The sequence below is a fragment of the Macaca mulatta genome, chromosome 13 (assembly GCF_049350105.2).
Source record: "Macaca mulatta isolate MMU2019108-1 chromosome 13, T2T-MMU8v2.0, whole genome shotgun sequence".
In the NCBI taxonomy this organism is placed as follows: domain Eukaryota; kingdom Metazoa; phylum Chordata; class Mammalia; order Primates; family Cercopithecidae; genus Macaca; species Macaca mulatta.
In genome coordinates this window covers 81,413,248-81,431,565 of record NC_133418.1, presented here as the reverse complement: position 1 = coordinate 81,431,565, position 18,318 = coordinate 81,413,248, and the positions used below count along the sequence as shown (strand labels likewise).

At 38.4% G+C, this 18,318-nt stretch overlaps 1 protein-coding gene and 1 non-coding gene across 24 annotated transcripts in view; one reads left to right on the top strand and one right to left on the bottom strand.

Moving 5' to 3' along the window:
* THADA (THADA armadillo repeat containing) overlaps positions 1-18,318 on the bottom strand; it is a 356,821-nt gene that overhangs the window by 172,603 nt on the left and 165,900 nt on the right. The window lies entirely within an intron of this gene.
* On the top strand, positions 3,267-3,373 carry LOC114671994 (U6 spliceosomal RNA). The gene has a single exon (XR_003722196.1). It is a non-coding gene; the product is annotated as a U6 spliceosomal RNA (small nuclear RNA).

Genomic DNA, 18,318 nt, shown 5'->3' with positions numbered 1-18,318 from the left:
CCTCCTCCTTCCCCTCTAAATGAGCTGGAAAGGAGAGGAGGCTTGAGTTTCTCTAGGGCCTATTCACTTGTTTATGTGAAGCCCATTAGCTTTATTCTCCAGGTCCAGGGCCCAAGTCTATTTTCTGTCTACTCTACTGCTATTATACCAAGATTTCTTTTTCCTTTTTGTTGTGTGTGGTTCATAGTTTTAAATCTCGCCTTCAGGAAAACATGTATGTGTGGGTATGTGTGCGTGCATAAAAGAGAGAAACCACACACACACACACAAAGTTTGTATCCAGTGAATTGGAAAAAGCAGATATTTCTGCATGTCCTGTAACTATTAAATATGTTTTTGTTATAAATGTGGCATTGCTGAAGCCCTTTTCCACACTCTCAGGTGAGTTCAGTGATGGCCAAGGTTGCCAGATTCTCTAGTTGTTCTTCCTATGCCAATATTTCACTCATCAGAACTAACTGCTCATCAGAACTAGCTGTTCCTCCACCACCACCCGAACTAGCTGCTCCTTTTCTTACAACTCAAATCACTAGCACATAAAAATTGCATTGACTATAATCTTGCCCTCTGCATAGCTCAGGGATTTCTTTATTCAAATATATTTCCTGGAAGAGTAATGAGTTCGGGGCTTTTAAAGTTTGATTTTTTAAAAATCCTTGGTTTGGGTAGTAAGGAGAAAACAAGAGCCGTGGACAGTAGCTAAGCTAAAAACTGCACATTTCCAGACACACAAAGTAACTTCAAGTAGAATGTTTAAATACGTTATCTATCGGGCAGCTCAAAGCTCTTTGCAAATTAATTCTAAGCAACACATTAAACCCTTAAAAAAAATTATGAAGAAATGCCAACAATAAGCCACAACAGAACATCTAAAAACTGTACTGTGTGACCACTTGAGACAAGCCCAACCACAGAATCTAAGCCTCAGAGAAGCATGCTTTTGAGGTCACCTTCACACTGCCTCCCAGTGACCCAGGCTGACAGGCCACAGGCTAATAACTCCAGACTGAAATGTCAGCTGCTGGGAGCTAGAAATCAGCCTCCATCATCTGGACATCCCTCCACTTGCCCCTGCAAGAAACAGGCACAGCACTCAGCAACCTAACGTGGCAGAAATACAGGCCTGGCAGGTGCAATGGCTATGGCTACTTGATTCATACCATCCCTTTCAGTGCTAGGAAATAAGGCAAGGAAATTTTCCAGCACGGAGGGGTGAAGGTATACAATTTGGTTGTTACTTTAAAAGCTCTCTAAACAATGTGCTTTAATTGTTCACAATTATAAATATTCTTAAATAAACGAAAAGATGCATGATTTCTGAATGCTAATTTCTGGTTACTTGCTGATCAAAATGTAGAGATAAAGTATGAAAATTACATTTCATCTGAAATTTCATTTAAATGTTTCGTCATTTTTTGAGACGACAACAAATACAATTTGAAACTAAATTTTTCAGATCCCAACCAAATGTTTTAGACAGCTGGGAAGGAGATTCTTCTCAGGGGCACTAAAATGTGCTATACCTTAGCAATAACTCTTTCCCGACTCTGGGAAAAACATGGAAAAGACTTTATAGCAAAGTACATACAAAGACATTGGGAGCCCTAGAAAATAAAAAGGAATCATCTTTCCTAAGCAAATAAAAATAACTGCTAGACTTAGTTTGAAAATTTGGCATAATCTTCCCTCCCAGTCTATCTGAGGGGTTTCTCTCTAACCCTGTACCAATGAGCCACACTCTGGTCTACTGTTCTCCTCATGCAACAGCTGCAACAGCATTCCGGATCTACCCTCGCGTTTCTTGGGCTGGGATGAGCTGCATGTAAGGGCTGCTGCATATGCAGACTGAATGAAAGAGCTGCACATTCCTCCCAATCGCGAAACCCTTCACAATGTTTCTGCTTAGCCTCCACAAACAACCAAGAAATGAGCACATTCAGGCAGCCACTGACTCTTTAAAGGGGGCTGAACACAATAACACTTGACCTCTCAGCATGTCTCCTCCTTTCCTTGCAGGCAGTGGATGGGTCTGAGAAATCAATAACAGGCTGGCTTTCTTTTGGTGTCGACTGCTCAAAGGCCAAGTTCTCAAAGTGATTTAATACAGTTGAAACTCACACCATTATCCTTTAGCGCAAGAGATTCCATATTTACAGTGATTGATTTTTCAGTTCACAAACACAGGAATGGGTAGTCATTTTAAGATACTATACAAAGGAATAGAGAGAATTTACCATCTTATTTTTTAAACCCTATTATATATAACCCTACTATATATAGATAGAAGGTTTAGAAAGGAATGTTTTTATTGCCATTAAAAAACTTTTTTTTTAGCTTTCAAATTTTCTAGAACCTATGATAGCTCTCTATAGTCACATTAAATACATATTTTTATTCTGGTATTCAAAGTACTCTAATTCTAGTCCAAGACTGACTGGACAAATCATAGGTGCTGAGTAAATTTTTCTTTGACCAATTTAACTTTTCAGGTGATTATCTCTGAAATGTTATTAAAATCTTAGACAATCTAAATATCCTGTGAGTCAAGGGAATGCTCAACATAGACCAATTCTATTAACTTCCCTTTTTGACAATAATCTGTTACATTTCTAAAAGATTCTGATATCCATACTAAAAGGAAGGAAGGAAAAAAGGAAGTGAAGGCAGGAATATTTACTGAGTGCCTGCAAGACGCCAGGCAATGTGCTAGGTACTTGAAAACATTTTCTCTCATTTTTAGTACTCAGATAAACCCTTTAAAATAAAGTACATAATATTATATAAATGTATGTGGGTTTTCACTCTAGATAGTCTAGTGGGAACATAAAAAGAATGATGAATTCCCAAATACAATGTAACCACAACCAACTAAAATGCCTTGTGCCAATTCTTTTTGTTGTGATAATGAATGAGGAAACCTTTAGAGGCAATTTATCCCATGAATTTTAATGGCTGGAATGCATATTTGCAGGTCTCATACATAAGGAACTATCTAAATATGTTTCCTACTGCTCTAACTAGTGTTAAACAAAATAAAGCCTAAAGCTTTATTCAATATTAACTTTAACGAAGGCAAATTAGTCACCAGGACTTTGAAGTAAGTCATCCACCAAGTTGCAGCCATCAACCAACAGTTTATGAAGAACCCCACGTCAGACTGCGACAGGTTCCACAAATGCTGTGGCAGTGTCCCCTGATGTCCTCTCTCAGTACTGATCACCTCAGGTCAAATAACTTACAGTCATTCAAAGTATAGTATTAATTTTGTGCTTGCCTCGGCAGCACATACACTAAAATTGGAACGATACCGAGAAGATTAGGTTGGCCCCTGAGCAAAGTATGGTATTTATTTAAAGACAAGTTTGAATTGCCCAAGAATAAAAATCTTGAACCATAGTAACGACAAGAAAAGACACATACATGTCAGCACATTGGCAGAATCTTCTTGGGCTTAGAAGAAATACACAGTCATCAGCTTTAAGCGACTTTTTTGGTGAAGTGAAACCTGCTGTGAAGCAGAAGCACTTACACAGTTTCCTTTGTGTCTCTTACGCAAGGCTACTTTTAAGACATCCTCAGATTAAAATATGAGTATCTAACAATGTGGCCACAGCAAGTTACGTAATGTCCTTTCACATCCTCATCTGTAAACGCATATTAGAATAAATGATCTCCGAAGTCCCCTTCAATAACAAAATTCAATCATGGACATTTAAACATTCCAGGCAGATAGCTATCTTTTTTATTTTACAATATCATTATGACCTCTCTTGCTCCATTGCTTAATCTCATAATATTGATGATAATAATAAAAGTTTTCTATCTAACACTAACCATACTCAATCTTTCTATAGTTGGAGCCAATTTTCTCTAGTTTGAGCCTCTGTGGAGTTGGAGAACAAATGACCAGTGTTTTCTACACACAGGAAAACCCTTCATTAACTCTATTGGAATCCCGTCATGAAAGCACCCTTTACTCTTCTGAGGGCTACAATCACTCCAACCCCTTTCATCATGTAGAACCTCTTCTCTAGAATCTCATTAATTATTTTGCATCTACAGAGGGTTAAATGAATCTTCCCAATGCCATCAGCTAAAACGATTGGTGCTACTACTATATGAGAGAAATTTGAGTATTTCTTTTAATTTGATTGCTTTGCAGAGACTGCAATTTGTTTTTGCTAAAGCTAATTAATGCCCCTGAATGACCCTCCTCATGTTTCACAGAAACACTTCAAGCTAAAACCAGAAAGAATGAATTTTTAAAAATAATAAAGGAAAGTTTTCAAAAATTCCAAAAAACTGCTTTTTTTTTGGCCTGGAAAAATGACACAAAAGAGCACAGATATTGGGATACTAGCAATAGATTCATTCAAGGTACCTTTTCTCAAATGAAAATTGCAATTAGGTAAGTTGAGTCATATTTCAGCATGCCTACAGTATCCCAATAGACTATTGCCAGTCAGTTTTTAAATACCCCCTGAGAAAGTCTGACATCCTCCTTTGGTTATCCCTGTGCCCATGTTTACACTGCCAGTCAAAAAAATACTTCCTTATACAGTATAATTATACTTGCTGCAATTTAATTTTGTTTTTCTGGTTCTACATGCCAGGGAAAAGAGAGAAATCTATGCCTAAATGACTTGCATCCAAAATATATTCAGAATAGTAAGAAAACAAAACCAGGCATGATGGCTCACACTTGTAATCCCAGCACTTTGAGAGACTGAGGCAGCAGGATTGCTTGGGGCCAGGAGTTCGAGACCAGCCTGGGCAAAACGAGACCCCGTCTCTACAAAAAATAAAAAAAATAGCCAGGCATGGTGGCATGTGCTTGTAGTCGTAGCTACTCAGGAGGCTGAGGTAGGAGGATTGCTTGAGCCTGGGAGGTTGAAGCTAAAGTGAGCTGTGACTGTACCACTGCACTCCAGCTAGGTTGTCAGATCAAGATCTCATTTCTCTCTCTCTTTTTTTTTTTCCAAGATCTCATCTCTTAAAAAAAAAAAAAAAGAGAGAGAGAGAGGAGAAAAGAAAGCAAACAACCTAACAGAAAAACTGCGTCAAAGTTTCAAACAGACACTTCAGCAAAGAAGATATATGAATGCCAAATACATGTAAAGATGCCCAACATCCTTAGACATTAGTGAAGTTTAAATTAAAACCCCAGTGACATACTACTACATACTCACTAGAAAGGCTAAAGTTAAAAAGACTGAGCATACCAAGTGTTGGCTAGGATATGCAACAATTAGAATTCTCATACTCTTCTAGTGCGAATGTATAATCACTTTGGAAAACAATTTGGCAGTTTCTTAACAAGTTAAATATACACTCACCATTTAGCTCACCTGTTCAATTCCTGTGTATCTACACTAGTGAAATGAAAGCCTAAGTCCACAAAGAGACTCGTGCATGATTGTTCCTAGCAAGTTATTTGTTACTAGTTGATGGATACAACACAAATGTCATTCAACAGCTGAGTACACAAATTGCAGTATATCCATATAATCGAATACCGTTTGGCAATAAAAAGAAACAAGCTACGGATACACCTAACAACATGGCTGAATCTCAAAATAATTATACTGAGTGAAAAAGCCAGACAAAATAGAATGCATCCTGTATGATTCCATTTACTTAAAATTCTAGGAAATGCAAATTAATCTATAGTGACAGAACATAAAACAATCATTGCCAGGGAGGTGGGGAAGGGGAGGTTGAGTAAGGATTACAAAGGGCGATGGCTATGTTTCTTACCATGACAGTGATGATGGTTTTATGGGTATATAAAAATATCAAATTGTATACTTTAAACATGTGCAGTTTATTTTACATCAAATTATACCCCCAATAAAGTTGTTTTTAAAAGAATAACCTTTCATATACATTAGATAAGTTAACTTACACATCCTGTTGTGCTTTCGTAGCCTCCAGCTCCATCTCCAAAACATCTCAAGTCTTCTCTTCCTCAAATTAAACAAGCCCAGCTATTTCCTTTAAACTTTTACAATCAGAATTAATGTTTCCTTGTGCTCTTTTAAAAAATCAAATCAATAAACATTTAAATCCTAACAATCACACAAGAATTAAAAAATATATATATATTTTTTAGGACAATGTTCTGAATCTTTCACATGTTCTAGACAGGCTCAGAGAAGTTAACTGACTTGCCCAAGCTCACAAAGGGAATGAATGTGTAAGCTGGAATTCAAAGTCAAGTCTGTCTCACTGCAGAGCCTGTGCTAGTTGCAAAAATGAGTGTTCCCCATCTCTGATATTTTTACCACCATAGAAGTGAAGAACAATAGCACATATTAAAAGAAATGCGATTTTATTAATTTTAAGGACAATTGACAGCTCCAATTACTCAACCAAGTGATGCCAAATTTGTTGGGCCAGCTTTAATAAACTCACCTGCTGTATTGAGCGGTATGATTTTGTAGTGGTTATTAAGGTAAAAGATTCCCCTCCCACATTCTTGATTAGATTAAACCTGCTTTCTAATATTTTGAACAGCCTTTTAGTTTGCTTATTCCATCGTGTAAAGGTAATTTTCAACTCATACCAGTTTTAGTCACCCTAAATTCTGACAAACACAAGCTAAATCAGTGGATTATTCTTCAATATATTCCAAATGAATGCACAATGGAGACTGCTGTGCAAAGTTAGAAGATGAAACAAAACTGATTACACACACCTATACCCTGCCACTAATTAAAAATATACTAGTGTTACAAGTATACAATTTCCATGGTGGTGGTATCTTTGTTCAGAAGCATGGTACCTTACCATATAGCTGAAGCCCTCTAGCATTTAATTAGGTTACTAATTATGAGAAGAGTCACATTACCTTCAAGTCTTTCCCTGGATTGTGACCAAGACTTAGTATATTAATTTCATGGTGATTGTGTTTTAAGATGGAAAACATGTCAATAAAGAATACTGATCACATCTTTCAAAGTGTCCAGGTGATGAGATTTTAGCTGTGGCAGAGTTTGAAACATTAACTAGAAGAAAATACTGCTAATTCCCACTGCCAATTTTGATGATCAGATGGTATTTTATGTTGGATTTTAAACATGAGTAGCATTCAAAGTCTTCACAGGGGATATACACATGAATATAAAAAGAAGAAAATTAAGTGACATTCATGACTTCTGAGTTCGATCAATTAACAAATTTAGCCTCAATTCGGTATCATCTTACTCCCCGGCTTTCCTCCTTGCCTATCAAAATAATACTACTACTAATAAAGTCAGTGCAAAATGTATGAGTCACTCTTCAGTCATGCCAAGTGCATAACCTTCAACCTACGATTAAAAATAAAGTGCTATGTGTGAAATTCAATACTGTTTAACTTTTGGGTGCTAAAATCTAATAAATATAACATTTCAAAAGAAATTAAACAATCTGGATCACTTCTGTCCATTTTCATGATTTCATCAGGAGATTTCTATGTCTTTGACTACATTTGCTAGTGTTCAGATCCTGGGTAAACTGGTGGAATTTGGCGTCACTTAGTTTATAATCTGTATCACCAGTTCGTACAAGTCACAGAAAAGTTCTCCATTCCCCTATATACTTCAAAGCATTTCATTTATTATTCAAATGATTCTTCTGACAAAACTATTAGTCAAGAAGAAAATAAATCTTATTTTTTAAAAGACACACTTTCCACACCAGACTGCTTTAACTAACCATGCTATTCTTGGCAAAGTCTTTATTTCCTAAAGAATACATTTACTTTCAACTTTTCTTACCTCTGAGAAGGTCAGGGCTTGTTTTTACTCGTTTTCACTCAAAGTGAGCTTTTATATATTTTAAGTTTACCTTAACTTCTTCCTAAGTCCCTATATTTTCTAGCCTTTTCTAAAGAAAACACTAAATTTAAGTATGTGAAAGGTATTGAAGTCGTAATGAATGGCTCATAACTACCTTCAAATGACGCTAGGAATGAGTGCACGAGTTTAGTACACACTTACAGGGAACCTTCAAATGACGCTAGGAATGAGTGCACGAGTTTAATACACACTTACAGGGAACCTTCAAATGACGCTAGGAATGAGTGCACGAGTTTAATACACACTTACAGGGAACCTTCAAATGACGCTAGGAATGAGTGCACGAGTTTAATACACACTTACAGGGAACCTTCAAATGACGCTAGGAATGAGTGCACGAGTTTAATACACACTTACAGGGAACCTTCAAATGACGCTAGGAATGAGTGCACGAGTTTAATACACACTTACAGGGAACCTTCAAATGACGCTAGGAATGAGTGCACGAGTTTAATACACACTTACAGGGAACCTTCAAATGGCGCTAGGAATGAGTGCACGAGTTTAATACACACTTACAGGGAACCTTCAAATGACGCTAGGAATGAGTGCACGAGTTTAATACACACTTACAGGGAACCTTCAAATGGCGCTAGGAATGAGTGCACGAGTTTAATACACACTTACAGGGAACCTTCAAATGACGCTAGGAATGAGTGCACGAGTTTAATACACACTTACAGGGAACCTTCAAATGGCGCTAGGAATGAGTGCACGAGTTTAATACACACTTACAGGGAACCTTCAAATGACGCTAGGAATGAGTGCACGAGTTTAATACACACTTACAGGGAACCTTCAAATGGCGCTAGGAATGAGTGCACGAGTTTAATACACACTTACAGGGAACCTTCAAATGGCGCTAGGAATGAGTGCACGAGTTTAATACACACTTACAGGGAACCTTCAAATGGCGCTAGGAATGAGTGCACGAGTTTAATACACACTTACAGGGAACCTTCAAATGACGCTAGGAATGAGTGCACGAGTTTAATACACACTTACAGGGAACCTTCAAATGGCGCTAGGAATGAGTGCACGAGTTTAATACACACTTACAGGGAACCTTCAAATGGCGCTAGGAATGAGTGCACGAGTTTAATACACACTTACAGGGAACCTTCAAATGACGCTAGGAATGAGTGCACGAGTTTAATACACACTTACAGGGAACCTTCAAATGACGCTAGGAATGAGTGCACGAGTTTAATACACACTTACAGGGAACCTTCAAATGACGCTAGGAATGAGTGCACGAGTTTAATACACACTTACAGGGAACCTTCAAATGACGCTAGGAATGAGTGCACGAGTTTAATACACACTTACAGGGAACCTTCAAATGGCGCTAGGAATGAGTGCACGAGTTTAATACACACTTACAGGGAACCTTCAAATGGCGCTAGGAATGAGTGCACGAGTTTAATACACACTTACAGGGAAAAAAGAGACATCTTTAGTCAGAGTTCTGAGTTAAGGGCATTTGGGGTTAACGATAAAAAAAGCTTCATGATTTGAAATAAGGTTATTTTCTTTATTTCCCTCTCTCCCCTCTTCTCTTCTATCCTAAAAATTCATACTGTAGCTATGTCATAGGGTTATTTTCTTTATTTTTCTCTCTCCTCCCTCCCTTATTTCTTTCTATCCTAAAATTCATACCGTAGCTATGTTACCAGGTAACATGTTTGCAGGGTCTGAGAAGTTTCTTGGCTTGATGAGAAAAATACAACAGTCTAGTCCAAAAACCCCACCACCACCCCACCCCATTACCAGAGAGGCTGAGAGGGCTGGCTGAATCATAAGTCAGCAGTCTTATTAGTAAAGATGGGTTGGGTTTTGGACAGAATCTAATACAGCAGCGTAAGGTGAGATACAAATTTAATATGGTCAAGAAATATATGCTTGGCTACTTAATGGCTGCCAGATACCACAGATGTACTACATCTCTATTCGTGGAACATTTCAATACCACTATTTGATAATCGAAGCCTTAGGCACTACTATTTCAGGCATCAAGAGACCCATGGCCACTTCTTTCAGTTCATTTGTAGAAAGAGGCGGCTATCACGGTTCAGAGTCAATCATTTTTAAGACAGAAAGGGCTCTTTTCCAATCCCAAACTTCCTAGTATGTTCATATGATGGTGACAAAATGGTCTTTTCATCTTTTTCTGTTCATTAAGGTATTCGGTACTCACAGTCCCACGGTTCTTAAATGGATACATAATGCTTCATATGCAACAGCCATCCCATTCAAAATAATGCAGGCCATGCAGCCCACCCATGTTGTACAGCTGGCCCTCAGAATCCTCAGAGGATTGGTTCTAGGATCCGTGAGATGCTCAAGTCCCTTATGTAAAGTATGCACAGTATTTGCATATAACCTATGTATATCCTCTGGTACACCTTAAATAATCTCTAGAATACTTATAATACCTAATACAATGTAAATGTTACGTAAGTTGTTACGTTATATTGTTTTTACATTTGCATTATGTTTTATTGCTGTGTTTACTTTTTCTCCAAATGTTTTTGATCTACAGTTGGTTGAATCCATAAATGACTGGATGAGGTCCAACTGTATTTCCAACTGTGACTGAAGTACTGGAGCTGTCAGGAAGCAAGTAATATTTATTTTTGTTGTGGTAAAACCTACATAACCTAAAATTTACCATTTTAACCATTTTTAAGTGTACAGTTCAGTGGCATCAAGTACATTTACCAAGAAGTTTTATTTTAGATTCAACTGGACTCTGGCCTTGATGCGTGGATATCTAGTCATTCATTGGTTGATACTCACGGCTTCACAGAGATACATGTCATTCTATTTCCAGGTAACCTCTTGGCTAGGTATTCGAAGTCAGATTTCATCTAACGTACTATGGTTTGTATGCTTGAGGTGAGGAATGAACCACCAAAATGAAGCATTTGTCTATTTCCTTCCAGATGAAAGATAGAAACTTTGATCTTCTCTTCCTTGCCATTAAACCTTTCAGAAAATAAGGAACCCACTATTCCTTGACCTTTGGGATTTTTACAAACTTCAGACTGCAGTTCAGAACATAGACTAGAAACCATCCAAGGAAAACATGCCCCAAATGAACAGGATATAAACAAAACTGTAACTAGGTAATTAATGGTAGGGATTTGACTCCCCTCACTGCTTCTCTGATAACAATCTGGCATTTTATCAGCAGGGTCTTTTATCTGGAAGGATTCACTGTGTTCTGCTGCTTGGAACTATTCCGGGAGGGGACAAAGACAAGCTTTCATCTTAGAAAGGAAATGGAACTACATCTAGAAGGGGTAAGAAAGAGTCAAACCCGTAAAAAGAACTCCAAGTCTTTCCCTGCCAGAAAGTAGAGGTAAATGGAAAACACGATGCCCTGTTTCACTAAAAACACGAGAGCAAATTCTAATGGGAAAGAAATCATTGCAGTCTTCCAAAGGTGGCAGCTTGCTTTCTCCCTTTGTTTTGAGTTCTACATCTTCTCCCCAACGTATTCTATTTATCTTCCTGTCAAAACCAAAGAAAAATAAACTAATTCATACTATGGCATAAATGACTACTAATAACTTTAAGTAATTTGTGTCCCACTGAGATGTTCATTTTAGAAGGGATCAAAACCATATACCAAAAGAACGAAAATCTCCAAGGTTTAGCTCACAATGGAGGAGGCATCTGAGAAAATTAAGTGGATAGAGGGCACTGCTTATGACCTGTCAAATCATTTAATATAGGTTTCAATTACCCTAGGGGTAAAGCTGGTCTGGGTCAGTGGCTACGGTGGAGTCAGATCTGGCCCTTCCAGTGGCATCATTCTTAGGGAAAAAGGGACTGTTAACGGGAGTATGTATTCATTAGTAGCAGCAGAATGTGCTCCCTTTATTCCCTCTCCAAACATGGGCACTCCACTCAGATCTCATAACAATGTCATGGATTGGTTATGGAAGAACTTAGGAAAAAACAGGGATTTAAATTCCTCATCCTACTTAGAACTCAGAAATATTTATCCTAGGTTGGGCCAGGGTGGGTGGCCAATTACAAAATCTACAGCCTGGGGCTTCTGTGCCAGATCATGGATTGCCCAGTGATACTAGTTCTCTTCTGTCAGGCTGTGGAGCCCCCGAGGTTCACATCTAGGGCCCTCGTGACACTTCACGGTGGGTCAGGCAAAGAGGAGGACACAAGGAAGCTGCTCTGCTGGCTAGCTTTCAACGGGGAATTCTATCAGGACATGGCATTCTAAAGCTGCTACTTTAGAGACATGTTCAACCATGCAGCAGAATGCAAATCTCTCTCTAGTCTTCTCAAGTTTTTCCTAAGTCCAGTTTTCATTCTGGCTACAAATTAAATTCTGATGTCTTAAATCATGCAGAAAAAAAGGGTGGGGGGGATAATAAATGATTGAATTATAATAATTATATGACCCTGAAGCTTAACTAGAAAAAATAATTATATTTCTTAAGTTTATCTTCAGTAGACTCATGCAGGTTATAACTAGTATTAAGTCAATTTTACTTTTCATTTTATCCAAACCAGAAAGAAGTTGAGCAAAAGGGATTCTCCTGGGAAAAAAAAAAATGAATAAACATTTAAGCAAGAAACAAACCAATGCTACTCTCACATCACCCAAAAAGACAGATTAGTGTCTGAAAATATTTTCTGCCCACTGCTTTGTAAATTCTTTTCTTGTCTGTGGTGACACATCCTTCAGTAACAATTTAACTTTTCCTGGGCTACCTAGATATATTTTTCCACAGTTTCTGCTAAAACAGATGCTTCTTTCCTGTATGGTTATAATAACCAAAAGGCAGCAGGCTTATTTATACAGCAGCCTGTAGATTTCATACACATATATATTTTGTGAATGCTCTGGATACTATAGAGACTGAACAGAAAAATCTCATTAATGTGGGCACACCTAATTTTGGTTTTGTGATTATTCAGACTGAGATCTACTACAGCCTACTGTAGGACTGAGAGTTTCCATCTAAAGTAGACAGAAATGTGGCATCTCTTGGGGGCTGGTGGTCAGGGCACAAATGTCCCAGATCAGGAATTTTCCCTAATGCAAAAAACCCCAAGGGACACATCTCATCCTCCATGTACCATCCACACAGGTTTTGGCTGGTAACCTTTGGATAATAATGAAAAGTGAGAAATAGGGCTACGTACACAAAAGATATAAAACTGGCAAACAAAGGTGGGTGTGAACCCACTTCAGAAGCCTTGAAGTACAGAAAATCAACTAACACCTTAACCAGATACTATTGTTATTTACCCATTAAAGCAGTTTCCTAAAGTTATTATATGCAATCTGAAGTAACAAAACCTTCCTTTCATACTATTCAGTAATGTAAACACTTCACAGATTTATATTTCCTTTTTTTCCAAATCAGTTTACAATTACTATGTAAGAAAACACTGGCAATTTAAAAAATTTTCAACACGAATTGATATCCTCATGACTGTTTTGTTTATAAGATAGTAAAAAGAGAAACCATCAAGTTACTATATGTGAAAGTACACTCTAAACTTAAATTCTTATGTAAACATTTGCTATTATTGTTTTTTTTTCTAGCAACCCTAAAGATTTTCAAAATTATGTAAAGCAGTGGAAACTAAGATGACATACTAAAGACAGATAGAAAACATATTTTCTAAGAGTTTAAAAATTATGCATAAATAGCAGCCCACAAATAATCTCATTAAGATTTTATGCTTCTTAGCCTCAAGCCACATTCCCTCTTTACTAAGACACTTATAACTGTGCAATGACCCATGATTTTCTACAATAAGGAAAATTTCTTTTGTAAGAAATTCTCAGTGTTTCTCAAGAATCTCAAAACTTCAGTTGAGCCAGTTTTATTTAGCAACCTGTCACAACCACTTAAGCTTTATTGCAAGTTTTTCTTCCTTTTCTCCTGATTTCAGATTAGAAAATGAGACTACTGCCAACGAAATGCCCAAGGGGGGAAATATCTCAAGAAAGCAAAGTCAGTCCAAATGTTTGTTAGGTAAAGCTGCAGGTTAATTTTGGCATGCTGAGAACTACTACAGTTGAGAACTCTACAACTAGGTTCTAGAGCCAGATTGTTTGGGTTCAAATCCACGACTTGTCACTAACTAGCAGTATGAGCTAGGTAGGACACATTTCAAAAGTTCTTACTGCCCAACATTCCCCCACTCTGTGGAATGGGATAATAAGGACAATGACCTGATAGTGTTGTCATCATGATTAAATGAGTTAATATGTGTAAAGTCCTAAAATATTGCCTGGCTCATAGTAAACATTTGCTAATTATTACCATTTATCATTAATCAGATGGAAAAAAATAGGAGCAAAAAAGATAGAGATAAGAAGCATCATCAAAAAGGATACCTCATTATGCCAAAAACCGTATCTGTCTGATTCACCACCGTATTTCTAGTGCCTGAAACATATTGTTTTCAATAAATATCTGTTGAGTGAACGAATAAATGAATTTGCGCTGACTCCTTAGGGAGTCACTTTTTGACTGTGGGCATATTATGTCTATTCTTTCTGGGCCTTGGCTTTTCGCCTCCAAAGAAAGGTACCAGCACCTGCTACTTGCTACCTCAAACAGATGATAATCAATGTAAGAAGCAAAGCAAATAATTTCAAACTTACTGGAGGGCTTTTGGAAGTCACGGATTTTTTAAACCAATGCTCCTTTGTTACTGGGCATGCATGAACACAGTCACTGACAATGGGAGGAGCCTCTGTGTCACCCTGAGTCCTGATTCTGATATGCTTCCCTTAAAGAAGTCCCCTGACTGCAGCTAGCCAGGTAGAGCAAGATATCAGACATTGTACTAGGCCCTAAAAGAAGGCTGCTCAAACGTCAGTGTGCAGAGTTAACTGAAATTCTCAACTTTCGGATGTGTGTGGGACGCGCAGAAGGAGCTGTCCAATCGAAAGTTGAACTCGTGATTCTACATGAGTTCTAGATCTAGGACTAGGTAAGTGTAAGTGAGTAGTAACCCCAGAAAGAGCATGCAAAGTGAAAAAGAAAAGGTTTGAGGACAGGACAAACAGGTAGTAACCCCAGAAAGAGCATGCAAAGTGAGAAAGAAAAGGTTTGAGGGCAGGACAAATAGGTAGCAACCCCAGAAACAGCATGCAAAGTGAAAAAGAAAAGGTTTGAGGGCAGGACAAACAGGTGCATCAATGTTTGAGAGGCAGCAGGAGGAAGGGAGCCCTCCGAGGAGAGAAAGAAATAACGGCCAGAGAAGTCACAGAAGAAAGAACTCAAGGAGAAGGGAGTTTGCAATAGCATCAAACTCCACAGAAAAAGCAGAAATGAGAAGGAATGAAAAGCACCCAGTGGCTTTTTTAACAAGAAGGTCACTCCTAGTTTACCTTTGTTTGTGCAGTTTAGTGAGGCGGTGGAAGAAGCGGCCAGGCTGCAGTGGGTTAAAGGAGGGGAAAAGTGGAGAATAAACCCAGACCCCCTTTTCCAAGATCCTGGCTATAAAACAAAGGAGAGAGCTGTGCATGGGCAGAGTGGGTATCTCCATGGAGAGAGCTCACACCTGATGGCCTCCACATCTTCTCTTGCAAATGAGAGGTGATGAGAGTAGGGGTGTTGGATTGAGCAAGGGCACAAAGTAGGCCCTCAGTAAATACAGTTAATGGAAGGATGAACTGGTGATGAAGAGTGATCACAATATAAAGTGACAGAGAAGAATAAATGGTGAAGAAGAGAATGTCTGTAACTGGTTGGAAGGGAGGCAAGACGAACAGTCAGAAGTCACAATGTTCAAAGTGAGTGAGGAAGGAAAAAGTAAAAGGACGTGAGGGTGAAGGTATCCTGAGCAGCTGATGTAACGTATGTAGCTTGTTTTTACTAGAAGACTAGAAAGAAACAGAAGGGTGAGGACCAAGGCCCAGAGGGAAAGGGAAAACCTATTCCAGCCAGAGAAAGCTAACCGAAACATGCTATGTCATTATTTTTCCTTGTCCTCATTTGAAGCCTTCTATAATTTATCTTTACCTTCTTATTCTATTTCCCAATTCGTATTTTCTTGTGGAAGAAAAAAAATACATTTTTGATCTAAAATGCTCCCTGCTGTGTAGGATGACTGCCTATTAGTCAGCATTTGGGGCTTGGTAATGTGAAATCCTTTAATTCAGCATTAAAAATGCCTGCGGAACATCTTTGCTACAATTTTTGAGAAACAGTTTAAGAACAAGGTAATAAAAGTTCTGTATGGAAAAACACTGTTAAGATACTTTAAAATGTTAAGTATTACTAAATGTAAATTTTTTTCCCACTACAATTCATTACTTTCACAAGACTTAAATGCAACACTCAGGACAAATGCTGTTTTTTATTAAAGTTACCAAAGATGCACCATCAATGGTTTCTCCTGTTAAACAGCAAACCATTTATTTTGTGAATTTCCTGGGTCGCCCTTGGTTCAAGTGGAAGCAGAGCTCTTTACGATGCCTTCCAAGTTATGAATCATAAAACTCTCCATCACAATCTTCCCCTTGTTGGATTCCCCCTGACTTTTCACTCCTCTCACATGATTTGTTAATCACCAAGGGTGATTTCTAAAAGTCCCTGAGATGGCCGACTGAACTCCCACATTTCTTCCTGCCTTGCTATTTGGGAAAGCCTCCTGGACTTCTCCAACCCACTGATGCTCTTGCCCTTCTTTGCAGGCCTCAGTCCTTAGTGTACATGTCATATAATTAAGTGGTTAATATACACGACATCAGGTTCACAAGCATGTATTTTACCTTATTAGCTAGACGGTAAGTTCTTTAAGGATAAAGACCTTTTTCTTTACTTTGCATCTTACCCAAGACCTAACACTAGCTAGGTATACAATGAATGTTTAACAAACACTTGGTTAATCAATTAACTGATGAGCTTCTAACTTCTAGTATGAATGGCAGCAATAGGCCACAGATTATCATCATTGTCAGAAATTTCATCTAAGAATGGGACTGTGTGCTGATCAAATCACTTGTTCTAACATGACCTGAACTGGCCTACTGGCATAACAGATAACACTGAAGAAAAGCTGGTCCCTACAAGTTCTGTTTTTCTAGTTTGCTTTGTCAATGCATTCCATAGGAGGTGAACTCCTCATTCCTTCTGCTCAAAAACGTATTTAGAAAATGGTCTTAAAGAGATCTGGCACCAGAAATGAAGTTGGCCAGGTCCCTATCTGGGAACTAACAGATAAAAACTGGTGACAGATGACGCGGTATCTTTTTATGCCAGAACTATCTGCAAAAAAGACACATAATACAAAACATAATTTCATGCTACACGCTAAACCTCAGCTACCCTGGGTAGAATTCAGAAATTCAGAGGGCCCTGAGTACAGCCCTCCAAATAAAGTGCTACTAGGCACAGTAAAAAGGAGGCAGAGTACGTAGCTGCCCAAACAATGTGATTTCCCCAGCATTAAGGAACAACTTTCCAATCTCTGCTTCTAGATCCTCCCTATATAAGGCCTAAAATGCCACCATTAGAGTTTTACTGCTTTATTTCAAAATGTATGTATTTATAATATACAAATACCCTGTGGAAGATAACACTGGGGGCATTTACATGTTTTACAATTTTGGCCTATAAACCAAGAAGAAAACTGAGCAGCACTGAACACCTGTGCCTCAACAATCTGGTCCCAAGCCTGACCTGGTATCAGACGTCACACTAGTGAAACCAAGGGGCCAGGGTTTCCACAGATTGATGGGGTAGCAGATCCCTTTTTTCACCCAACAACTGTTAGCAGATTAGGATGGCTGGGCAGTGGGGGAAGGGTGGGGGCATACTCCTTTCCTATAATTCCCTTCTCTGAACCTCATGGAATTCAGCAGTAACCACAGACCAGGTGGAGTGCTGGCCAGGGGAGGAAGTTCTATGTTAACAGTACTGGCAAAGCCCTATTTCTCAGGGTGTTTCTACTTGTAATGAGCAAGGCTTGGAGACTCCTGTACTCTCTCTCCAGGCAACTCTGTTCAAGATACTTTGGGAAATTGGGACAATAAAAAGTTATCTATTATAACCATTCTTTAGGAAAGCATCTCTGTTTATTTTCTGACATGTTTAGGGAATCCTTATTAGTGCACAGTGAATAAAGTGCAAAGAACTCCCAAGTGATATATTTTAATAATTCAGTAAAAAGCAGTCAATATCAACACAACTCTCTGGTCACTAATAAAATATGCCTTTATCCCTCTCTTCTGAAAAATCCTTCTGTAGGCTCCTGGCACAACATTCCCAACCCTCCTTTCCCAAAAATTACTGAAATGGTACTGGGCTCACTTGCCTCCAAGGCTGTCATTCATCTGGGTGCAGGGATGTGTCCTCCCTCACAGGACACAATGCTCTTTTTCTATTGCCTCAACTACATCTGACTTCAGGGTCTTTCCTCTGGCTTACTGACAGAGACAAAGCATGGCTTGAAAAAGTTTCTCTCTCTATCACCA